Source organism: Trachypithecus francoisi, unplaced genomic scaffold (assembly GCF_009764315.1).
Source record: "Trachypithecus francoisi isolate TF-2019V2 unplaced genomic scaffold, Tfra_2.0 Lachesis_group8, whole genome shotgun sequence".
In the NCBI taxonomy this organism is placed as follows: domain Eukaryota; kingdom Metazoa; phylum Chordata; class Mammalia; order Primates; family Cercopithecidae; genus Trachypithecus; species Trachypithecus francoisi.
Window position 1 is genome coordinate 118729706 of NW_022681473.1, and position 25749 is coordinate 118755454.

At 42.6% G+C, this 25749-nt stretch overlaps 1 protein-coding gene across 1 annotated transcript in view; it reads right to left on the reverse strand.

Moving 5' to 3' along the window:
• Nucleotides 1–704: 704 nt before the first annotated feature.
• The window catches only part of SNX19 (sorting nexin 19), an 80312-nt gene continuing 55267 nt past the window's right edge, over nt 705–25749 (reverse strand). The window contains exons 12-16 of the transcript XR_004436103.1: nt 17531–17702; nt 10669–10829; nt 8934–8998; nt 6028–6147; nt 705–5800 (exon numbers count right to left, since the gene is read on the reverse strand). The gene's annotated coding sequence lies outside the window, so the exon portion shown is untranslated. The remainder of the gene's footprint in view (nt 5801–6027; nt 6148–8933; nt 8999–10668; nt 10830–17530; nt 17703–25749) is intronic.

Genomic DNA, 25749 nt, shown 5'->3' on the forward strand with positions numbered 1-25749 from the left:
CCCGAATTTGTAGATTCATGTCTTTCCTCAAATTTGGGAAGCTTTCAGCCATTATTTCTTCATGTAAGCTCTCTTACCCTTTCTCTCTTCTCTTTCTGGGACTTCCACAGGCATATATTGATCCTCTTGATAGTATCTCTAAATCCCTTAGGTTCTGTTCACTTTTCTTTATTCTTTTTACTTTCTGCTCCTCAGATTTGATAATTTCAAATGTTCTATCTTCATGTTTACTGATACTTTCTTCTACCTGTTCAAGTCTGCTATTGAAACCTTCTAATTCATTTTTCAATTCAGTTTTTGTATTTTTCAGCTCCATCATTTCTGTTTGGCTTATTTTATAATTTCTATCTTTTTTTGATACATTTATTTTGTTCATACATTGTTTTCCTGATTTTCTTTCATTTTTTTTTTTTTTGAGACACGGTCTTATTCTGTTGCCCATGCTGGAATGCAGTGGCAGGATCATGGCTCACTGAAGCCTTGATTTTCTAGGCTCAAGTGATCCTACCACTTCAGCCTCCTGAGTAGCTGGGACTACAGACACATGCAACCATGCAGAGATATTTTTTTTTAACAGAGACAGGGGTGTCACCATATTGCCCAGGCTGAGTTCAAGTGATTCTCCTACCACAGCCTCCCAAAGTGCTGGGATTACAGGCATAAGCCACTGTGCCCAGCCTCATTCTTTATCTATGTTCCTCTATGCTCTTAGAGCATACTTAAGACCGTTGTTTTAAATTCTTTGTCTTATGTCGGATCCTTGTGTTTCCTCAGGGACGGTTTCTGTCTTTTTATTTTATTTCTTTGAATGGGCTATGTTTTCTGATTTTTTGTGTGTACCTTGTGATGTTTTGTTGAAAATTGAGTGCCTGAAAAAAACAGAACAAAACAAAACCATAAACTTCTCTCAGTCTTCACAGGCGGGCTTTGTGCCAGGGCCATCCTCATCTAATTAGCCAGGTGTGTTCTGAGCCTTTGGATCTGTCTGAGGAGAAAGGTTAAAGTCTTCTCAGGTCTTTTCTGAGCATGCATCTTGCCCGGATGTGCATGGCATTTCTATCACCCCATATACACAGCTGCTTATACATGTCTTAATTCCCCAGAGTCTTACCTCAGTTTCTCCTCAGGGACTTAAATGGTCTATTCTATGTTTCCATCTGTCAGCCCAGGTATCTACAAGTCTTCGTCTCTCTGCAGCTTCCCAAACAGTGCCTGCTACTTCTCACTGCCTCAGCTCTGAGTTAGGTGCAAGAGACCAATCTTCAGGAAGCCCCCAGGTAAGTTAGGACATTGTGAATAAGGTCCACTCTGCTCCCTCCAATTCAAGTGATGGGATTGAAAACTGCCATCTCCTTCAGACCAAGATGGTGGCATGTCAGAGAAAGGAGGGGAAGGGTGAGTAAAAATACCACAAAATTTTCTACCATTTTAAATTTTACTTATTTTTGATTGGGCATTCTCTTGACTGCTATAGACCTTTGACTGTTTTTCATAGCTCATATAAGAATACTTTATCCTGTTTTTGGTTTTTTGTTTGTTTGGTTGGTTTTTGTTGTTGTTGTTGTTGTGTCTCTGTCAGGGAACAAGGCTTGATACTCCCCAGTGTGCCATTTTGCTGATGTCACTCTCCATTATCATTTGTATGAGTCCTTCTGGCTGCTGGATACCCTTGACAGACCAAAATGAAGGCAGACAAGAGAGTAAAAAACTATGTCTCTTTTCATGTGCCATAACAGATGATTTTTTCCTATGAACAGTATCTATGCTACTCAGGAATGACAAGCTATAAAGAATGAGCATATATAAACAGAGGCCTTGGAAAGCTCCAACTCTTTAAATCTTAACCACTATTCCAAAACATCAAACAACCCTATCCTTGTATAACCCTAATGTGAACTTTGATTTTGTCATGGTTGAGGTGATTTTGCCATGGTTGGTCCCAAAGCATATCTTGCTCTGGATAGGCAGCTGTGAAAACACTGACCTTCTTAGCTTGGGTTCCCCTGAAAGCAAAGTCGTTTATCTGGGAGGTGATTCCAAGTTGCAGAAATGAGGGATGAAAGAGAATGAGAAACAGAAGAAGAGGAGGCCAACACAAGACGGTTACACTGATGCTGCTGCCATGCACGTTGAGGGCTCAATTTTGCTGATTTTCCTGAGAAGCATACAGAATCATCAACCCCCAGGAATTGCCCACAAAACAGATGGGAAGCCAGAGTATTTATTAACTGTCAAGGGTGTTCCTTGGGGAAATCAACTCCTTCTCTGATTTTCCTCTGAGCTGCACATGTACCTGGGTCTGTCTCTGAGGTATTATACTGCAGGTGGGACAGTAGTGGAGTCTGCCACTGGTCAAGGGTGTGTGGTACTCTGTGGCTAAAGCGGTACTCCATGGCAACTGGGGATGCTGATGTGTGTTGAGACGGGTCAAGTTGTCCACAGAATGGCAGTCATGTGACAGCCTCATAAGTATAGATGAGGTGCTCTACCAAACAGAACTCAACAGTGTAAATGTAGAATCTCATCTTTTCTTTTTCTCCTGTTTTCCTTCTCTCCTTTTTGCTTGTCAAATTTCATCTATTTATTAAGAATATTAATGCCATAATAATATAGAACTGAATTCCATGCTTTTCCAAGTCACTGCAGTTACACAAGTTGGACCCCCACCACCTTGTTTTCTTAGTTTCCCGGTGACTATTAACCAGAGACATATATTTCAATCCCAGAGAGCAGTCCTTAGCATATTCTTGGGCTTTTCAGGGTAACTTTCTATATATTGAGGAAAACTCAGGGTTTTCCAAAAAGCCATGGGTTCGAGTGGTTAATCTGCACTGGTTTGCATTAGCTTACGTGTGGGAAACGCAACACAAAGGAGGTGCCCAGCAACCCTGCACATAACGTGCAACCACTCATTCCGACTCTTTTCCCTGAGGATTTCTTTTGGCTGAACAGCAAGCTCTCTGGGCTCTGCAACTAGAGAACATCTCTAACATAACATAAACGTTGGGCAGCTGCTGGGAGCTGGAGAGGGCTCAGTCTGAACAGCTGTGTGAGGTTTGACCTTGGGGAAAACAACACCAAATCCCACTACCATAGGCTGGTTTCCATTTGGACTTAGTGCAAATGAGGCATAATAACAATTAAACAGATATACTTGGAAGGGAAGGAAATTAAAAAGGCATTTTATGTGGGGTAAGGAGAGTGGGTAAAGAGAAGAAATTTCATGGATGATAGCCGAGAGAAGCTTTTCTGGAACTGACAGAGGTAAAAACTATTACGGGTTGTTGGCTTTATGAGAGTAGGAACTTTCACTTTTACTTTATGTGATTCTGTACTGTAAGTACATTTGTTTATTACAAACATGCCCAATTTTCTAACTCATCCCCCTAGCACACAGAGAGACCCACCAATTGTAGAAGTGTAGACATGAGAAAGGAGAGAGGTTGAGGGGTGAAGCTGTGTTTCAAGACAGCCACAGACACTGATTAGACAGTTTGGGATGCTACTTTGAGTTGGATACTCAGTGGTAAACATCTTGGCTAAAAGATGTCCTGGGAAAGATTATATGAGGACTTGGGGCTTTAAATCTTGGAAGAAGACTTTTGTAAGATCACTTGAAAGTCCCTAGGAATTGCTTACAGCACTATCATAAAAGGAACAAAAAAATCCATGTGAAAATATTAATCATAGGAGGCTGGAAAGGCAAAGACATTTGTGGCTGTGGACAATTTCAAATAAATTTTGTTGCCTTCCTTAAGCAATGCCAGCTGTGGGCCTGCTTTCTCAAACCAAGATGAACTGTAAGAGAAGAAAGGGGAGGAAAGGTCCGTCCCCCATAAAGACTGCAAGTGTGTCTGAATTAAGGCAGCTTAATTCTATTATTTTCATGTTCCTCAAATCACTATTGTAGGGTGGGGTTCATAAAGACATAATAAATGTTTGTTCAACTAAATATTTCAATGACCCAAAGTCTATGTGGATTAAGAAAATTAAAATTATGTTCAATTTTCCTATTGAATTTGAATCCTGAGACTTTACTAAGCTTAAAAACCATTGTGTTTTTAAGTGGCTTCTTAAACAAGTTTGCCCAAAGGCTTGAGTCATTCGATGAATGTGTTTGCTTTATGGCATAGCTTAGCATGAGCTTTGCTGTCAGATGTGAGTTCTGGCTCCACCATTTACTAGCTATTTGACTGTGGGAAAATGGTTTAGCCTATTTAAAAGCTAAGTTTCTTCAGTTATAAAGTGGGTTTAATAATGGTACCTAATGTATGGAAGTTTGGTGATTAAGTGAGATAATACTTACAGAATACCTACCTCAGCATTTTTCACAGAGAAAGCACTCAATGTTAATTGTAGTTGATCAGCAACATCCTCCTCCTCTTCTCCCTCATTATCTGGAAGAGGGGTGGGTAAACTGGGGACCCACTGCTAGGTTTTGTAATTAAGTTTTATCAGAACACCGTCATGTCCATTTGTTTATGTACTTTCTATAGTGGCTTTCAGTCTACAGGGCAGAGTTGAGTACTTGTGATAGAGACCATATGACCCACAAAGCCTAAAATATTTACTCTCTGGCCCTTTACAGAAAAAATTTGCTGATCCCTATTCTAGAAGGAAGAAAACCTAGGGATGTGTTTGTACTTTTCCTGAGCTTAAATTACCAGGAACTCATAGCTTTGATTAGAAGAAACTAGATGAAGAGTTTGAATAAACCCTTAAGGCATAGAACGTGATGTTTTCTTCATAGATTTAAAAAATATGCTTAGAGGCAGAGATGATCACATGCTAAGAAAGACATGGGGAATCTTTAAACCTAAACATTCTACCTTCAGAAAAAGAACAGTTAGAATCTTTTGGCTTAATAGAAAAGCCACAGAAGCAAGCAGAGAAATCCTGCTGAGTTAGAGGACAATCATTTCCAGGGATTTTGAGTGTGTCTTAAGTTATTTTATTAAAATAAAAATTTATTTTTTCTGAGTTCAGAGGCATAATCTGGAGGTCAGAGAGCACTTATAGCCAGGAAATGTTTGCACATAATAACAGATATGCTATTTGTTCCCAGGGATTTTTTTTCTTTAAACCTCAGAGTCAACACAGTCAAATACAGAGCAAGTGGAATTTCTGCTCTGTAATTCTAAAATTGTCTTTTTAGACTCATAGTCGAGAAAATAATCCGAAAAAAGCCACTTGGAAGAAAGAGTGACTAAAGTTGATGGCAACAGATTGGAAAGATAATTAAAAAGTGTCGAAAAACCACAAGACTTTCAAGATTAGATAAAAACTGCTCTGGGCAGATGAGCTGGAGAGGGTAAGAAAAAGAGAGGACCTGCCTAAAGAGAAAGGTTGGTATGGCTCAACACGAGGCCAGGGGAACCATAAGGACAGGGTTGGTGATAGCATTAGAAGTTGGCTGGCCTCAGGCCACAAGCGCCACCCAACACTGGGGCTTGGCGAGCCACACAAGCGTTGAGTTAGAGGCTCCCATCACCCTTTCATGAACCCAGGACATGTGTCTCTTGGCCTACGGGACTATGTTAGATGATCTTGTCCAGAAGGAATGATAGACGGCCCTCGGTGCCCTTAAACTTTGCTCATCTCTTTTCAAACTACCGCGTATAATTCTCACGTTAAGGGCTAAGGGTGTGTGTGCATAAACAGAGAGTGGGACCTGGGCTACTGCAGGGTTGAAGTAAGGTAGAAATAACAGTTCCCAGCCTCCATCCTGGGGCTGCAAGACAGTACAGGGTCAATGTTAGCTGTATATCTCCCCAAAACCAAGACTGTGGTGGGATCCACCCTGTGGAACATAGTAATGGTTAAGAGGTTGTTAAGAAATTGATATGCAGAATGTCCCAAGCATTTCTCATTAGTCCTAAGCTTGTCCTAAGGTGTATAACAGTGATCATGTAAAGCACTGGAAACACTGCTTGCAGGGCAAGTGCTCAATGCATGATTGCTAGTTGGTTTTTTTCAGGGAAACAGAACAAATATGTTAGATCTAAATATATACAAGGGGGGATTTACCATGGGAATTGGCTCACACAATTCTGAAGGCTGAGGAGTCCCATGACAGGCTTGTCTGTAGGCTGGAGAACCAGAGAAGCTGGTGGTATGATTCAATCTGAGTCCAAAGGTCGGAAAACCCTGGTGGGGGATGAAAAGAGGAGGTGCTGATATAATTCCTAGAGTTAAAAGGCTCAAGAACTTGGAGTTCTGATATTCAAGGGCAGAGAAGGTGGATGTACCAGCCCCCAAAGAGAGGGAAAATGCACCCTTCCTCTACCATGTTGTTGTCCTCAGTGGATTGGATGATCCCTACCCAATACTGGTGAAGGCAGATTTTGCTTGCTCAGTCTATTGACTCAAATGCTAATCTCTTCCAGAGACACCCTCACAGACACACTCAGAAATAATGTTTCACCAGCTACCTGGGCATCCTTTAGCTCAGTCAGGCTGACACATAAATTAACAAACACATTGCTATTATTTTTATGGTTGAAACCAAACTGAAAACTTTGGTTTTTGCTGTTTAGCAAAGAAATTCTATTTGTTTTTTAAAAACAAACAAGCAAAAAGCACCTAACCTGAGAAGTCAGCACAGCTTTCAGATCCTCACCCCTAGAAAGCTCATCCTGGCTGCTCCCTCCTCCTCGTGAGAAATTCCTTATGCAGTACGTGCAGGAACTGCCTGCGTGGGATGATCTGTGAGCTACATGTGGACTACCCCAATCTGCTTTTTGTTCCTAATTCCTGAACGAGCAACTGAAAATTCCCCATGTGATCACTCCCTCTACCAGCTCCTGCTTTCCCAGAAACACTAGGCTTGCTGTTTTGTACATTTGCAGGATAAAAGAAATGTAAACATTTAAATAATAATGTATTTTTAAAGGCATAATGGGGTTAGTTAGGTAAAACAACCCATCTCACATCATCTGCAGAAGAAATCTAATAAGTTTTGGGGTTCATTGGGGAACCAGAGAATATTCCATTTTATGAGGGGATTAAGTTTTTATTGAATTACGTCTTTATTCAAGGCTCTTTGGTTCATCTACTAAAATAGGGAGTTTAAACTCAGTGATCTTTGGACTAGTAAAATGAAAATCATGATAAGAATCTTTTCATAAATCAGTTCTTTCTTTCTTTTGTTTCTTTTTTTCTGAGACAGAGTCTTGCTCTGTCGCTCAGGCTGGAGTGCAGTGGTGTGATCTCGGCTCACTGCAACCTCCTCCTCCTGGGTTCAAGCAATTCTCCTGCCTCAGCCTCCCGAGTGGCTGGGATTACAGGTGTGCACCACCACGCCCAGTTAATTTTTGTATTTTTTTTTTAGTAGAGATGGGGTTTTACCATGTTGGTCAGGCTGGTCTCAAACTCCTGACCTTGTGATCTGCCTGCCTCGGCCTCCCAAAGTGCTGGGACTACAGGTGCCTGCCACCACACCCAGCTATTTTTTTTTGTTTTTTGTATTTTTGTATTTTTAGTGGAGATGGGGTTTCACCGTGTTAGCCAGGATGGTCTCAATCTCCTGACCTTGTGATCCGCCCGCTTTAGCCTCCCAAAGTGCTAGAAGTACAGGCATGAGCCACCGCGCCCGGTCTATGAATCAGTTCTTTCAACAAAGACTCTACTGGGGCTGAGGGCTGCCAGATACTGGGTGTCCCTGGAGATGAAGCCAGTTGTGTCTATTGGCCTCTTCTCCAAATAGCCAAAGCAAGTGTGCTCAGTGCCCTGGAGTGGCCCAAGGGCAGTGGAATGGATAGTAAAAAATGTCTCAGGAAAACTGAGTTATAGTTATGGTTTTTCCATTAATAGTTGAGGCTCCCAAGCTTCTCTGGGCTTCAATTTTATCATCTGTAAAAATAAAGGCGTAAGACTATTGGTAATTTCGAAATACTGATCTCATGTCAGGCTAGTGACTTAAAATCCCTCCAGGAGAGGCTGTTAAAGGTACACATTTCTTAGCACAAATCTGGAAACAACCTAAGTGCCCATGAGTAGGGGAGTGGTTAAAAGAAGTCATGGTATATCCAACCATAATTGCCCTTTGAAAAGTATGAATTAGATCTGCATGTGCTGATATAGAAAGATCTCTAAGGAATATCGACTGAAAAAAGTAAAGTATAGAGCAATATATATGGCAAAATTCCTCTTGTATAATGGAAAATGCATATGTGTATGTGTGTGTGTGTGTGTGTGTAACTGAAAATGAATATATATTCATATATAAATGCACATATATATATATGGCACACACTTGCTTTCAGTTATTGTTTATGTGGGGGTATACATGAAACTGTTAAGAGTGTTTATTTTAATAAAGTCTAACAGCTGTATGGGCAGGGTAATATTAAAGGTATTGCTAATAACAATAGTAATGTCAATAGTTAAGGGCTGATTCACCCCACCTATTTCTGATGGCTTCTTTTTGTACCGTCAACATTTATCTACTAATGGGTTATAACAAGAAGGGGACTTGGTACTGTGGGGATAATACTGAATGGGCAGTAAGTGGATCTGAGTTTAAATCATATTCTAGTTGAACATTCCTGTGCCAGTAACTTAACTTCCCTGGATCTCAATGTCCTCATCTTTTAAATGCAGTAATAGAACTGGCAATAAAACATGGTGGTTCTATTTTAATTTGCAGGTAGTGTTTATAAGTAATCTGGGGAGACACACAGGAACACATGCACACACTCAAATACAGAAAAAATGAGTAAAGAGCATTGCTAACTCTCAACAAATACTTTACAGTTCTTTCTTAACACTATGGGCTATGGAGGAGAAATAACCTTTATCCTTGGGGAATTTTATGATCTTGTAAGGGAGACAAAACAAATTTGTGTGAACCAACTAGAGAACAATATAAAGCCACATATGACAACCTTGGATTAACCTTATTCTTACAGAGCTACCTTTAAAATATTACTCACCTGAAACTCAAGAAAACCAGACTCGGCAATAAATGTAAAACCCAAGTTCCTCGGTCACATTTGCACTGAAATGTAAAATAAAGGGTTAGACAGGTACAATTTCCTTTGTAGTGATAAGATCCTCTGATTCTATTATATAATCTCCAAAAGCAGGTCCACATTGAATACTTTTTTTCTCCTGAAACTAGATTCCTGTTTAGTAGAGTCCCCATTTCCAATTTAGGGCTTTGCCAACCCCGTATAACTTCTTTGCACAAAATTCCCCAAGATAAGGTCAAGGAGAAGGCTTTACATTATGTCAGCTCCATTATCTGAGCTCGAGAGCCTCCCTTGGCTCCGCCCTGTCTGGGCAATGCAGTGGGAGAGGGGACTGGACTGGGGGTGGCCAGGTGGCTGTCTGGCCGGCCTGGTCACAAAGACCCCAGTGAGTGTGAGATGAGCACATGACAGGGGCTCTGGGCAGGTCAGACTGGACGCCTAACTTGACCCCACTGACAGCCAGAGTTTGATAAAGACACGATTGAGTTGGAGATTTCTTTCTGACAGTTTAATGGATAGCTATAATTAGGGGCCCGCTCGGAGGGTGTGGAAACACATAGACCCCATTGTAGGGAGGCTAAATGCTACAAAGGTCAAGGCCAAAATATGGTATGAAAGAAACTCAACGTTTTCCAACATGCAGGAGAAGTGAGTCAGTAGTGAAACGCGTTTACTGAGCATGATCAAGCATACCCAGTTCTTTTCGGTTCCTGAGCCTGATGGTTGTCATCAGTGGTGGTTCTCTGAAGCAGAGTTTCAGTCCTTGTGGCTCCAGAGACTAGCACTCTGAAGGCAGAGCTGACAGGATAAACTTCCCACCTGATCTCAGAAAGCGACTTTCTTTTCTTCTCCTGGAACCATCTCCCTGACTAAAAATAATAATGACAACCACAATGACTGAGACATACACATCGAATTTTAATGTTAAATTTAAACAGTATTTGTCAGTTTGTTTATGCTTCTTTGTCAGAATAATGATTAATGAAAGTGGCTTTCAGCCCTAGATACTTTCTGGGACTTCTTAAAAGCCTTTTTCTTAGAATAAAGGAGTCATGATGTGCCAGACATAATAAGATCCAACTAACAATGGTCAAAAAAAAAAAAAATACAGTGAGTAATGGCAATAATGTTCTCATTAAAGGAAAACAGTTCACAACTTAGACAGAAACAGAGGGACTTAGTGAAACTCCATCCACCGAGGGCTCATAGGCTGCCCTTGGAAATACTCTTCCCTGGTCACAGTACTAGTGAATTCATTTCCTGGTTAAGTTGGTAAGGTAGGCATCTTGAAAGACATACATTAATCGAAGAATCAGATAATCCCAGGGCTGAAAAAGGATTTTGGAGGCCCTAGAGTGCCAAGAGGCTGACCCACCTCTGCCATATGGATTCTGATGAACAGAAGCTCTGACTCCTTTACACTCCCTATCCCAATCTGGGTAGCTATGAGTATTAACAAACTTGTCCTGATACAGTAGTCTCCCTTATCTGCAGTTTCACTTCCTACAGTTTTAGTTACCTGTGGTTAACCACAGTTCAGAAATAGTAAATGGCAAATCTCTAGAAATACACATAAGTTTTAAATTGCACACCCTCCTGAATGGCATGATAAAAATCTCATGCAGTCCTACTCCATCTCACCCAGGACGTGAATCATCCTGTTGTCTGGTGTATCCATGCTGTCTGTGCTACTCACCCATGAGTCACATAGGAGCCGTCTTCGTTATCAGATTGACTGTCATTTGTTTTGCAGTGCTTGTGTTCAAGTGACCCTTATTTTACTTAACAGTGGCTCCAAAGAACAAAAGTGGTGATGCTGGCCATTTGAACACGCCTAAAAGAAGCAGGGAAGTGCTTCTGTTAAGTGAAAAGGTGAGAGCTCTTGACTTAATAAGGAAAGAATAAAAATTACAATATTAAAGTTGCTGAGATCTACAGTGAGAATGAATTTTTTACTGGTGAAATTGTGAAGAAAAAAAATTCATGTAGTTTTGCTGTTGCACCCCAAACTTTATTATAGGTATGTATGTATAGGAAAAAAACATAGTTGGGGTTGGTACTATCCTAGGTTTCAGGCATCCATTGGGTGTCTTGGAACATATTCCCTGTGGATAAGTGGGGACTACTGTATTGAGCTAAAATCTGTTTTATTTTTCTACCTCCCACTGATTGGTTCCATTCTGTTATTTGCAGGGCCCAGTGCAAAATGAGAATGTGGGGCCCATGTTAAAAACTACTAAGAATTTCAAGATGGCAACAGAGCATTAAGCCAAGGGTGGAACCCTTCTAACTGCGGAGCTCTGTGTGGCTTTACAGGTAAGCACACCCAGAAAGTTGGCTGTATAGGGATCGGTGTTAATAGAAGGAAACTTTATTTTTCCTCCACTTTGTGTTATAACTTTTTTCAATTCCTTCTTCCTTTCTGCAGATCCCATGGAGTATTCTGGTCTTTTGCAGATATTAAAAGCCCAGTTCAATATTTTATTAAACTCCAAGCTCTCAGTCACTACCTTTGCCCTGGCTGGGGCTGGGAAACTTGCAGAGACTTGCCTCTTCTCTTTGTCCTCCTGGCTGGTCTACCTCCCACTCTTCATGTTGCTGTTGGCTCCTTCAGGGCTGGCCAGGGGTAGAAGGAGAAGGGCAGTGGATGGGAAAGGTCTTCCTTATTTGGCAGGCCCAGGTGTGATCTGGCGTAAGGGCTCTCTGAGTTGAGCACCCAAGTGCTCCTCCTTTGTTTCATGGGTATGTCTCTGGGTTCTTCTAAGCTCCTCCTTTGGAGACTTCCAACTGCAGTTTTCTGGTGCAGGGATGCCTCCTTTGGCTAGAAATTGATGACATTCTCCCAGCCTGTGGCTGGTGGTTCACTGCAGTCTCCTTCTGCTGGGGTCGTCCACTCTGCACTCCCTAATTCCAGTGGTCCTCTTGGATAGAGTTTTCAAACTGCTTCATGCTGATTTCTTCCTCAGGGTTCACATGTGGACCTTAGGAAATGTTTTTGCCCTGCCATTCGCATAGCTCCCTTCAGTCTGCCAGCACAGCTTCTACTCCCTGCCCACAGCCAGAGACTCCCTCCTTCAGATTTTCTTCCAAGTAAGCGTGACTCAGATACCAGTTCCAGAATCTGCCCCAATTCCAAGGAATATATGGCAAGCCTGTTAGAGATTTATTTGAAACTCATCTCAGTTGGCCTGAATAGTGGAGGATTAGGAGGGCATTTCAGCATACAACTTTCTTTTCTTTTCGTTTCGGGTAGAATTTTGCTCTGTTGCCCAAATTTTGCTCTGTTGCTGGAGCGTAATGGTGCAATCAAAGCTCAGTGCAGCCTCAATCTTCTAGACTCAAGCAGTCTTCCCATCTCAGGTCCTGAGTAGCTGGGACCAAAGGTATGTACAACCACACCTGGCTGATTATTATTATTATTATTTTTTTGAGAAATGGGGTCTCACTTTGTTGCCCAGGCTACAACTTTCTTTCTGAAGAAAACTTACCATTTGTTGCTCCTCCCTAATGGATATTTTGTCTTTTCTTATATCATCTGGAGATGAGTGATAGACCAACGCAAGCAGAACAAATTATTGGTGTTGCCCCTTTCTCTAAATTTGAAGGTAGTTGGCACCTATTGTGCTTAGTGTTAGGGCTTTAGCAGACAGTGAGACAATAAAGAGAAGTCCCACTTGAACATCCTGTTACACAAGTAATGGACTAAGAAACATTTGAGGATAACTACAGCTATGGATTCAATGTTTGTGTCCCCCACAAATTCCTGTGTTGAATTCCTAACTTCCAATGTGGCTATGTTTGGAGATAGGGCCTTTATGCAGGTAATTAAGGTTAAATTAGGCCATAAGGGTAGGGACCTGATCTGGTAGAATTTGCACCCTTATTCTTAATTCCCTTTCTCTCTCATGTGCCCTTCTCTCTCCACCATGTGAGGTCACAGTGAGAAGGAGGACATCTGCAAGCTAGGAAGAGGGCCCTCAACAGAACTAAATTGGCTGGCACCTGGATCTTGGACTTCCCAATCTTCAGAATTGTGAGAAAGTAAATGTGTGTTGTTAAAGCCAGTCTGTCTATGGCATTTTGTTAGTCAGCCCGGGTTGAGTAAGATGACTACTCTGCACTTTCGTGAGTGTTGCCTTTCTAAATGTGAGCACCTGCCATTCCTTTAATCTTCCCCAGCAGACCAAAATCTCTTTTCTCACCTCTCTGGACAGGCTCTAGTTTGTTTCATATTGGAGTCACACTTTTCAAAGGAATTGTTCTCTGTGGAGAACAATGAGCATAAGTGAAAATTGTGTTAAGTCACTTCACTCTTGAAAACCCATTTGGTTGTTCTTAAAATGTAAATATAAAATATGAGATTACTAGGATAAAGAAGGGTTGGATGCACAAACATATAACGAGGATTACTCTCTTGTAAACACAATTTAGATGGTTGTCTTTCTCTTTTGCCAAGGTTGCATGGTAGCATTTGGGTAACATAAATGCACTTTTGATTCAATGTGTCTGTATTTAACTTCAAGGATGGTGCCCAGATCTAAACATGCTATCCCAGGGTGGTCTCCTGAGCAAAAGGAAGAGGACTCTCAACCCCAGGACCCAGAAGCTATAGTTCTCTGAATGTTTCCTGAAAGTGCAGTGATGCTGGTGGCCTCAATCCATCCTGCTGTCTCATTTGGTATCTCATTTTCTCTATTTTATCCTTACTGTATGCTTTTAAAATGCAGGTACAGAACTCGTATTTATATCTTTTTAATTGTCTTTCTTTCAGATTCTGCCCTTTGATGTATTAAAATATATTTATCGATTTTAAAGTATCTCCTCACATGATGCTTATTAATTGCAAAGGGAAAGACAGTTAACTTTACAGAGGGGAAACCTGACAGCCTTCCCCATAAGCAAATGACCAGTGTAAGACACAGGGTCATCATGTGCCTCTGGATACCATACACTGAGAAGGACATAACACCACTGTGCGTATTGCTAAAAAGGCACAACCTCCATCGAACCTTGAGAAAACACCAGACACACACCCAGGTGGTAGAACAGTCTATAAAATAAAATTATATCAATGTCATTAAAGACAAGAAAGACTGAGGACCTAGCTCACAGATTGGAGGAGATTAAGAAGACATACTGACTAAATGCAATGTGGATAAGAAAAAGGCCATTGGTGGGAAAATTGGTAAAATTCAAATAAGGTTTGTAGTTTAGCTAAGAGTATTGTATAAATGATAATCCCCTGGTTTTAATAGTTTTACTAAGGTTTTATAAGATGTGAATGTAAGAGAAAGCTAGGAAAGGTTTTGCAATTTTTCTTTGAGTCTATCAACATTACTTTAAACTAGAAGTTTACAAATTGTATTTATTGGGTCTCTCCTCTATGCTATTCTCTGTGCTGGGAGGACAGCAGTAAACAAGACACAAGCTCTGCTCACAGAGGCTCACAGTAGAGTTTGCAGAAGGCCAAGCAGTCATGCACTACTTGTTATGATGGGTACATGCACACAGTGCCGCAAAGAGCAAACAGCTGAATGTGAAAGAAAGTAAGTGTGCCACAAATCTGAATGAGAAATAGCCGTTGGCTGGAGAAAACTGGAAGTGACATGGAAACTGAATCCCAAAAATGGATTACAGCTATCCAAATAGACAAATGGCATGTGGAAGAGAGACAGGGGAAGCTGTTCAGGCACAGGGGCAAATTGTGCAAAGGGAGAGCCCGTTGGGGAACTGTAGGAATAGATGTGAGTGCCTCCTCAGTATGCTGGAGGGCAGGAAGGGTGCGTTTGAAGTCTGTGAGCCCGAACGGGAGCAGGATGCAGGGGCCAGCCCAGGAAGGTCTCCCGAAGGCCTGCTGAAGGCCTGCAAAAGAGCTGGGAACGTGAAGTCATTGAAGGATTCCAAACAGAGATTTGAAATGAGATTTATGATGCAGTGCATGCACTCTGGTCACCGAGTAGCTAACTGACGAGAGCTAGCAGTCAACGGCTCGTCTCTGATTCCAGTCACAGTCCGTGTGGCCAGACGAGGATATTGAGGTCATCCAGATGAGAGGACAGTGGCCTGAGTGGGTGTAGAAATCAGTAAATGCCTCAGTATCTTTGTGAATCTCACCTCTCTCCTAAGAAGGAGAAAGGAATCAATGTGAATACCTACCATGAGCTGAGTTCTACACTGGACATTTCACTCTCATCATTGATGTGCCTATCAAAGCCTGATGTTAGAGGGATAGTCATCTTCATTTTAATCATAGGCAATTGAGGCTCTATAAGGTTCAGTGATTGAATCCACTCCCTGCATCGCAGAGGGGTGAAGGGCAGAACTGAGATTCAAATCCAGGTCTGCATGGCTCCAGAGCCCATCCTCTACTTACTGTAAAATACCACATATAATCTAATATTATACCCATCAGCCTCATGTCATTGGCCAGTTATCATGTGTAAGGTTTACAACTGAGAGAAAATAGTCTCCAGCGGCTCCTGTTTTAGGTCAGATAGACTGTAAGCACACACAGAGCAGGAATCTGCCAGCCTGATCCAGCGCTGGGCCTGCACAGTCCCCGTGGCGAGTTCTCACCACAGCAGGCAGAGTTCTGCCCCGTACCCTCCCCAACCCCTCTGTGCCCCAGGCTGGCAGGTGAGTGGAGCTGTGAAAGTTTGCTCCGCGCCCTTCACATAGTGTTCCAGTTAGGGATTTATTGAATGATCTTCAGTTATTTCTCATTCAGATTTGTGGCACACTTACTTTCTTTCACACTCAGCTGGGTTTCATGTTCAACTTAGATCCAGGTTCAAACTATTTCACAAGATGGTTTTAGATTATAAACTAAAGGGGCTGAAAAGACAGGAACATTCAAAACAAATTAGGTCTCAAATTATATAATTTCATAACTAAGTCTGCAAATGTAATCTTGTGTTGCCTCTCCTCTCTGCTCGGGGCCACCGTGATGTCTTCCTAGTGTTTTCAAGTAAGGTTCTGGATATTTATTCTGAAGACCATTCGCTCTGACTTACCTCCCTTTGCCCACAAAGAAACCTCTTTCCCCCCGATCATGTAATGTTCCCTCTCAGACTATATCACTTTCCACACCTTTCCATTGCCTATACTTCCAGAGGTCTGTCACACTCTCTCTTCATAAATGTGCCCAGCATGGTTCCCACCCCTCCACCTTCCACCCACTTCTAGAAAGAAACACAATTCTCACAGAACCCTTTAAGTCCAGGCTTAGGGAAGCCACTGAGCTCCCAGAACCCATGGTAGATACAGTTGCAGGTAATCTGGGTTCCAACCAGCACAGCAACAAATTCTTACGAACTTAGCCTTCATGAGAAGATGGGACGCCGTCCTCCTCCTAGCCAAATTGTTAGCAAAAAAATAATAGCAAAGCCTTTGCTTGGGGTCTTTTGGGACCAAACCACTTAAAAATAGAATGCCCCAGAAAACATTTTAATCCTTATAATTGAGGTATTTATCATCTAGAAATATAGCCATTTCTAGGTTGCCAGGTACCTTAGGCTATTTGAGCAAGACCTCAATGCTGGGGTCATTGCTATGAATGCTAAGCCAGTCCCCTGGGTGAAGAGCAAAATAAGATTTTAAACAATAGTCTGGGCAGGTCCTATGCAAGGGAGACATTTGGCTTAACCCAAAATAATAGATTTTTAATGGTGGAAACTGTGGGTAGCATATTAGCAGCAGGTGAAAAATGTTGTGCGGGAGGCTTCTGCCTCCCAAGCATTCCTGTTTGTCTGCCTGTGACCCAGACCTTCAGAATTTGCTCTCATGTCCAGGTAGTTCAGTGCAGGTGGGAATATCTCAAGTAATGTTTAATATTTAGTGGTGAATAATTTACACATAGTTTTCTCAAACTTCCTTTGCTTCTTTGTTTATTCATTCATATAATCAGAAAATTATATGAACCAGAGATTCAAATATGAGATTGTTACTTTTAAAGGGTTTATACTGTGTCAAACAGAAAGACGTTTTAGTGGGAAACAGCGTACGATTAGTAAGCGCCATTGTTGAGTTATGTAAAAGGCCCCGTGGAACACAGAGATAAGAACCTTTTCTGCTTGAGGATCGTGGAACACTCTGTGGAGGAGATTGTGTTTAAAGTCGCAGCTGGACACCTTCATTAAGAGGTGAGGTGAGAGGGGTGGCATGGGAGGAGGACATTTCAGGCAGGGGCAGGGTGACCTACCATCCTCGTTTGCTTGGGCCTGAGGGAATTCCTGGGGATCCAAGACTTTCACTGCTAAAACCAAAACAGTTCCCAAACAAACTCAGATGGTCAATCGCCTTAGAAAGGGGGAAATTTATGCTAAGCATGAGAATGGTTTGGCCCTTCCCATTTCTACAATAATGGTCTGTTCTATGTAGGTCAACGTCTCTTTTCTCTTTAGACACCTTTTCTCTTGCCTAGCAAAAGTTTTACTTATTATGGGTTATTTACAGTAAGAGCTTTAAGATCCACTTTCTATAACATGTCACACCTCATTTGCTCTCCAAAACCTCAATGAGTCCTCAAGCAGAAATGAAGAACTGAGATCTGTTCTTACCTCTTGCTTTTAGCTCCCCTTCTCTCTTTCTTGTGCCTCTTTCTTCTTTCTGCCGACTTCCTTCTCCTTCCCAGTCTCTGTCTCTTTCTCTTTCTTCAGCACCAAGTACCTTCTCTGTTTCTGAGGAAGCAGCAGAGGAGCCTATGTGATCCAGAAAACTTATTCTTGGGTTCTGGAAGCAGAGATGCAGGAATGGACCAGTAAGGCACTAAACAAACCCATTTAGAATCTCAAGAAAGAAATATCTAACAGCATAATCATAACAACAACAATTTGATTTCTTCAGAAGCACTCCAATAGCTTCACTGGCATTAGCTAATCTTGTGCAGTGAGGAGGTGCAATTCCCTTTAGCCTGGCAGATTCTGTTTGGTTATAGTATTTATAGTGGCTCCTTTTCAGAATCCGATTCTCTGACCCTTTCTCCTAATGAATCTCCATGTTGGTGGAAATACATTTATATCTTCCCCCCTTTAAAAATGGAATATGAGACTAGAGACAGACGGTATCCTAGTCCCGATCCTCCAGGTTCACATATGTAACATATCTCTGTATTGTGCATTCAGATACGCTTTCCCATCTCTATACCTAACAACCACATGAACAAGTAGAACTCTGGGTGCACAAGGAATAGAACCACATAGCAGTTTAAAAGCTTAAAGCAGAAGTGGGGGTCAACAGAATAGCCTGCAGGTCCTTGAAAGTGGGGTTGTGAGTGCTGGGTCCATCAAGATGCCCTCAGCACAGTGCGCACCCAAAGGAAGAGCTCATTCTATATGTGTTGACTTCCTGATTGATGCATGTGCAGTGAGAAAGAATCAAACCAAAGACCAAGGAGTCTTTTATATATATACTTTTAAAAAAATTCTACTTTAAGTTCTAGGGTACCTGTGCACAATGTGCAGGTTTGTTACATATGTATACATGTGCCATATTGGTTTGCTGCACCCATTAACTCGTCATTTACATTAGGTATTTCTCCTAATGCTATCCCTCCTCCAGCTCCCCAGCCCCTGACAGGCCCCGGCGTGTGATGTTCCCCACCCTGTGTCCAGGTGTTCTCATTGTTCAGTTCCCACCTATGAGTGAGAACATGCGGTGTTTGGTTTTCTGTCCTTGTGATAGTTTGTTCAGAATGACGGTTTCCACCTTCATTCATGTCCCTACAAAGGACATGAACTCATCCTTTTTTACGGCTGCATAGAATTCCATGGTGTATATGTGCCACATTTTCTTAATCCAGTCTATCATTGATGGACATTTGGGTTGGTTCCAAGTCTTTGCTATTGTGAATAGTGCCACAATAAACATACATGTGCATGTGTCTTTATAGCAGCATGATTTATAATCCTTTGGGTATATACCCAGTAATGGGATTGCTGGGTCAAATGGTATTTCTAGTTCTACATCCTTGAGGAATTACCACACTGTCTTCCACAATGGTTGAACCAGTTTACAGTCCCACCAACAGTGTAAAAGTGTTCCTGTTTCTCCACATGTTATCTCTCCAGCACCTGTTGTTTCCTGACTTTTTAATGATCGCCATTCTAACTGGTGTGAGATGGTATCTCATTGCGGTTTTGATTTACATTTCTCTGATGACCAGTTATGATGAGCATTTTTTCATGTGTCTGTTGGCTGCATAAATGTCTTCTCTTGAGAAGCGACTGTTCATATCCTTTGCCCACTTTTTGATGGGGTTGTTTGATTTTTTTCTTGTAAATTTGTTTAAGTTCTTTATAGATTCTGGATATTAGCCCTTTGTCAGATGGGTAGATTACAAAAATTTTCTCCCATTCTGTAGGTTACCTGTTCACTCTGATGGTAGTTTCTTTTGCTATGCAGAGGCTCTTTAGTTTAGTTAGATCCCATTTGTCAATTTTGGCTTTTGTTGCCATTGTTTTTGGTGTTTTAGTCATGAAATTCTTGTCCACGCCTATGTCCTGAATGGTATTGCCTAGGTTTTCTTCTAGGGTTTTTATGGTTTTAGGTCTAACATTTAAGTCTTTAGTCCATCTTGAATTAATTTTTGCATAAGGTGTAAGGAAAGGATCCAGTTTCAGCTTTCTACTTATGGTTAGCCAGTTTTCCCAGCACCATTTATTAAACTGGGAATCCTTTCCCCATTTCTTGTTTTTGTCAGGTTTGTCAAAGATCAGACGGCTGTAGATGTGTGGTGTTATTTCTGAGGCCTCTGTTCTGTTCCATTAGTCTTTATCTCTGTTTTGGTATCAGTACCATGTTATATTGGTTATTGTAGCCTTGGAGTATAGTTTGAAGTCAGGTAGCGTGATGCCTCCAGCTTTATTCTTTGTGCTTAGGATTGTCTTGGCAATGCGGGCTCTTTTTTGGTTCCATATGAACTTTAGTTTTTCCAATTCTGTGAAGAAACTTATTGGTAGCTTCATGGGGTAGTCTATAAATTACCTTGGGCAGTATGGCTATTTTCATGATTTTGACTCTTCCTATCCATGAACATGGAATGTTCTTCCATTTGTTTGTGTCCTCTTTTATTTCATTGAGCAGTGGTTTATAGTGCTCCTTGAAGAGAACTTCCTTCACATCCCTTGTAAGTTGGATTCCTAGGTATTTTATTCTCTTTGCAGCAATTGTGAATGCGAATTCATTCATGATTTGGCTGTCTGTCTGTTATTGGTGTATAAGAATGCTTGCGATTTTTGCACATTGATTTTGCATCCTGAGACTTTGCTGAAGTTGCTTATCAGCTTAAGGAGATTTTGGGCTGAGACGATGGGGTTTTCTAAATACACAATCGTGACATCTGCAAACAGGGACAATTTGACTTCCTCTTTTCTTAATTGAATATCCTTTCTTTCTCTTGCCTGATCGCCCTGGCCAGAACTTCCAACACTATGTTGAACAGGAGTGGTGAGAGAGGGCATCCCTGTCTCATGCCAGTTTTCAAAGGGAATGCTTCTAGTTTTTGCCCATTCAATATGATATTGTCTGTGGGTTTGTCATAAATAGCTCTTATTATTTTGAGATACGTTCCATCAATACCAGGTTTATTGAGAGTTTTTAGCATGAACGGCTGTTGAATTTTGTTGAAGGCCTTTTCTGCATCTATTGAGATAGTCATGTGGTTTTTGTCTACCAAAGACCAACAAACAAACTAACTCTCCAACAAACAAAAATACAAACTGGGAGAATGTTGTCAGTGGCACTTCCCGCCTTACACCACCAGTTTTTATAATTATTTCCCACGATCCCAGTGTCCTATTGACTCTTCTTAACCCCCAACAGCCCAAAGCTGTGGTGCCCAAACAAAGCTTCTGTTTTCCAGGAAACAGCTGATATTCCTGTTGTCATATTCCTTATTTTTATTCTGTAAGACTGGGAGAGAGAATACAAGTAGGTAAAAGTTACAGTTTCTAGCATCAGACCTGTCCTCCACTCCTGGCTGTTGCTTACTACCTGTGTGACTTGGGCAAATCACTTCTTATCTCGGAGCCCTTTCCTTTATCTGTACAATGAAGATAGCACAGATTACCTCAAAAGATTGCTGTGCAGTTTAGCTGGGATAAGACTGGAGACATGGGGGTCTTCAGGGACTCAGGCTGACTGAGCAGCCCCGTAACCACTTTTTTGAAGGTTACTGGTTAACTAAGCCAAAAGGGAAAGAGAGCTCTGAAGGATGTTTCATTAGCACTTTTAAGTGAATAGCAGGTTTGCTCATATCTGATTGGCTGGAACTGGTCACATGGTATCACTCAAACAGGAAGAGTCTGGGAAGTACAATTCTCACAGGTGCCAGGAAGGCACAAAGCTGGGAATATTTAGCAATTAGTACAGCATGCAAAGTACCTAGCACTATGACTGGCATGTTCTTTGTGCCACTCCATGCCAGCTGTATTTTAGTTCAGATGTTATCTATAAAATGTTGTGCATGTATTGTTTAATATATTCAAAAGTGTTAATTGCTGGTAATTGATATATTACATCCTCCCTTTCAGAAGTTCCTACAGCTTAATAGAAAATTCCTGGAGTGACTCAGCTCTCAGTTAGTAACTCAGTGAGTGGAAATATTTGGAAGGTTTCCTGAAGGAGGTAGAATTTGAACTGGATTTGGATGTTTGCGTAGCATCTCAGTAACAAGCTATCAAGTAGGACTTCTGACCCATGGCATGGAGTGCCTGAGTTCTTTGCTTTGCACATGCAATTTATTTATTTATGATTTGCCCATTTCTTTATTTATTTAGTTATTCATTAAATGTTTACCAAATGTTTATATGTGTCAGGCACTGGAGATACTAGCATGGAATAAGGCAAAGATGTTTCTCTGTGAAGCTTGCGTTTTAGTATGAGAAGACACTAAACCAAAAAAAAAAAAAAAAGTAAATACAGTAATAGTATAGTAGGTGGTGATACGGTTATCAATGAATGAAGGAGAGTAGGGAGTAGACATGCCAGGGTTACAGAGAGTGGGAGGGTGTTGCTATTTTGTTTGGGGTGGTCAGAAAAGCAATTGAAGGGGCAGGCTCTTTGCAAATCTAAGAGGGGAGTATTCAGACAGAGGGACCAGCAAGGGCCACTGCTCTGAAAAGAGAGTCTTCTGGACCTATTTGGGGAAAGAGTGAAATGGTGGAAAGAACAGAAACTAGGAGCTGGGTCATTATCAGACTTTTAATCTTGGCTTCATTGTTGATTTGCTGCTGTACTTGGAGCTGGCAATAAATAAATTGGTTGTGAGGATCCACTGGGAGCTAGGCTGCCTGGATTTGAATCCCAGCTCTGCGCTTTACTAACTGGGTAAGTGGGGTGTTACTTCTCTCTCCAAGTTTCAACTTCTCCATCTGTACATGGGGGTGGGGACCTTCACACTTCATGCAGTCTTCGGGAGAATTAAGTGAGTGAATCCACACAGAGCATTGAAACCCGGCCTTGACGTGCTGTGAGCCATCTCTGATGTTAGCTGTTGCTATTAGAGCAAGTTATTTCCCCTCTTTGGGATTTAATATCATCGTCCAGCGATTGTGAGCTTTGGAGACATGGTCTCTTTAGCTTCTCTCAGGAAGTCTGAGGCTAATTTATATGTTATTCTGTGGACCATTTGCTTGTCATTTGCTCTCTCCTCAGGAACTGTGTTTTCCACAGTCCTCTTGCTGGATTTAGCTTCTTTCCAGTGAAGTCGAGCATGGGGTACTTCATTTGTCTTTGCTAGACTTCCACTTCTCTCTGCCTCATTGGTGGGCTTTATTCCTTCCTGGAACTTTGCACACCACTTCAGTACATGTTGTTGATTAAAAACATTCTCTCCACAAACTTCAATACACTGGCAAAGGATCTCTGTAGCTGAAACTTTAAAACATGAAACTGCAGGCTGCTTTCTGTTTGGAGACTGAGCATCTGGGAAAGATGCCATTTGAACTGAGGGTGCACCAAGTCATAGACACTCTTGGATGGCCCCTCCTGCAACAGAGTCACAAATGCCAACAAGCATCTTACTGCTCTAGCCACGTGCTGTGGTTGCTAATCATATAAAGTAGTGCATTTGAGAACCCATCCTATCCTTGGTCTGAACGTTTGTGTCCCCCCAAAATTTACAGATTGAAATCCTAAACACCAAGGTGATGATATTAGGAGGTGAAGCCTTTGGGAGGTGATTTGGTCTTGAGGGTAGTGCCCACATGAATGGGATGAGCGCCCTTATAAAAGGGGCGTAAGGGAGCTTGTTTATCTCTTCTGACATGTGAGGTTACAGTGAGAAGATGGGGTCTGAGGAAATGGGCCATCATTTGACATTGAACCTTGGTCTCCAGATTGTGAGAAATGTTTTTTTTTTTTTTTCTTTTCTTATCAGCCACTTGATATGGTATTCTGTCGTGGCAGCTCAGACACAGTCCTGTGTCTTTAGAACTCAGGGTACGCGGTACGCTCCATCAATGCTCATGACCATTTGGTACTCACGCTGGAGTGTGGGGGTTCAGAACGAACAACTGAGACGAGCCGTGCAGCCTCTGTCCTCTTTCTGTGAACAGTGCCATTCTGTGTGTGACATGGACTCTTAGCTTTAGACCCTACAGATCACGGTGCAGTGTCTTTCACAGAATGCGTGTGCTCGGTACGAGTGATACTAAGCTGGGCGATAAACCCTGCTAGGCCCCAGAGAGGTGCGGCCTGCATGGAGTGGTGAGTGTGTGGCCAGGTGAAGCAGCCCAGACAGAAGTGCCAGCACCACCATCCACGAACTGGGTGACCTCAGCCATGCCCCTGAGCTCTGGGCCTCTTCGTTCCTTTGTTTTGACAAATAAATGGCAATATATGCTTTCGGAAACTGGTGGCTACTAATCTTATGTAAAGAATGTGTGTATTTATCTTGCCAAAGAAATATATGGTTGCTCTTCAATTTCAGATCATGACAAGTCGATATCATAATGAATTTGGTGTATTTCTTGGTCAGGGAAGAAGGAGAGAGAAAAAAACCCAGTGCCTAGTGATGACGCCAAGGCAAGGTAAAACCTGGCCAAGGGTGGACCTGGCTCCAGTGTCTCTTTCAGCTCTCCTTCACCCTGGGGACTACTCATTTATCTCTATGATTGCAGATTTATGGACCTACAAATGAATATATGTGTTAGGGCCACCATTGCTTGTTGTAACTCCACAAAGCATGTTGATCACAAAACCCATAGAGGGCCATGGGGGCCCAGCCTGCAACCCAGCCCATCTGCTCCCTGCATCCTCATCCACCGCCCTCCTTACCACTGCCCACCCACATGCCAGCACTGCCACACTACCTCTGCTCCGGCCGTCGCCTGGCCTACACTGCCTTGTCCTAATCTTTCCCAAGGCGACTCCTAACACCTTTTAAAACTGCCTACAACCACCAGGAAGGCTTCGCTGGCCCAGCCCTGCCAGCCCGGCTTCCCCAGGCTGGGGGAAGTCCTTCTTCTGGGGGCTTCTGTGTGCACCTCTGTGCCGCCACGTCTCTCCTCACACGGTGACTTTCTGATGATGCGCCTGCCTCCCCTTTCCATGGATAATGAATTCACCCAGGACAGGGCTTTGTCTTTTCATTCCTGAATCCAAAGCTCACCTGCTACCAGAGAGTTTTTGAATCTCCGCTGACCACATGGAAGGCCTAGGAAGCTGTGGGGGAGAAAGAGTCAATTACTTCCTTCAAGGCCTCCTGGCAAAGCAGCAGCGCAGCGGGAATCGGAGCCGGAGGACGCTGGCTCCTCACCTAGAGCCCTCCCTTGAGTCAGGTGGCTCTTCTCTCCCATACCCAGCGTCCGGCGCTTGGCTTTGCTTCCCGGAGTGGGTGGCACTGTTTGGCCGCCACAGGCACAGCATCGCCTCTAGGTAGCACCCTCCGCACCCAGGGATGTCCCCATCCCGCTGTTCACAGCCTTGCCTTTCCTGATGGCTAAAGCAACAGCACCACCTTCCGGCCTCAAGGCCACCGGGTGTGGCCAGACCTGGGAGACCTTGGGCGCCCTCTTGTGGAATTTCAGAAGTTGGGCTGCGGCAATGACTCCGTTATCCCCAACTGGCCATGAGGACCGCCGGGCACTTCCACCTCTGAGGTTTGAGTGGTTCGGTGGGCCTGTGCAGGGAAACCCGGCCTAGAAAGCAAGCCTTTATAGCTACCTTGGCGTGGAAGACCAGAGGCATGTGAGGTCATAAGTTGTCAGGCACAGGTAACATGCTTCCTGGAGACAAAATGTCCAGAAAGCTCCTCTAGGCAGCAAATAAAGAAGTTATGGAAAGGAACTGTGGAGAAAAAGGAGGTGAAGGGAAAAGAAAGGGAATGTTATTCTGACCCACATGCCTCACCTCTAGGGCTGAAGTCACTAACAAGGCCATTTAGGAAGAGCAGGCTGGAGTTGACAGCCTTTCCCCAGGAGTCCCCTGGTGCTTCCAGGTCCCCCAGTTTGAAGCACTCAGGAACACACTCAGCCCCTGAATCTTCACTCAGCTCCGTGGTGTTACTGGCAATCGTTGGATGTCCCTGGCTGGGGCTCAGCCTCGGCTCCTGTGTCAGCCACATAAGAATCTCAGCATCTTGGGAACGTGAGCTCAACTTGAAATACACTTCCCTGAAAGGATTACTTTGTTTTGGGACAAGGCTCATATCAATCTGTCCTGCCAAGAGATTACTGCTGTTAAACTGTTGGTTTTCATTGCTGTCAAACATAATCTTACAAGGAGAGAGAGGGGCAATCACTCTCGATGCCCAGCTACAAGAAGACTTTTGACTAGG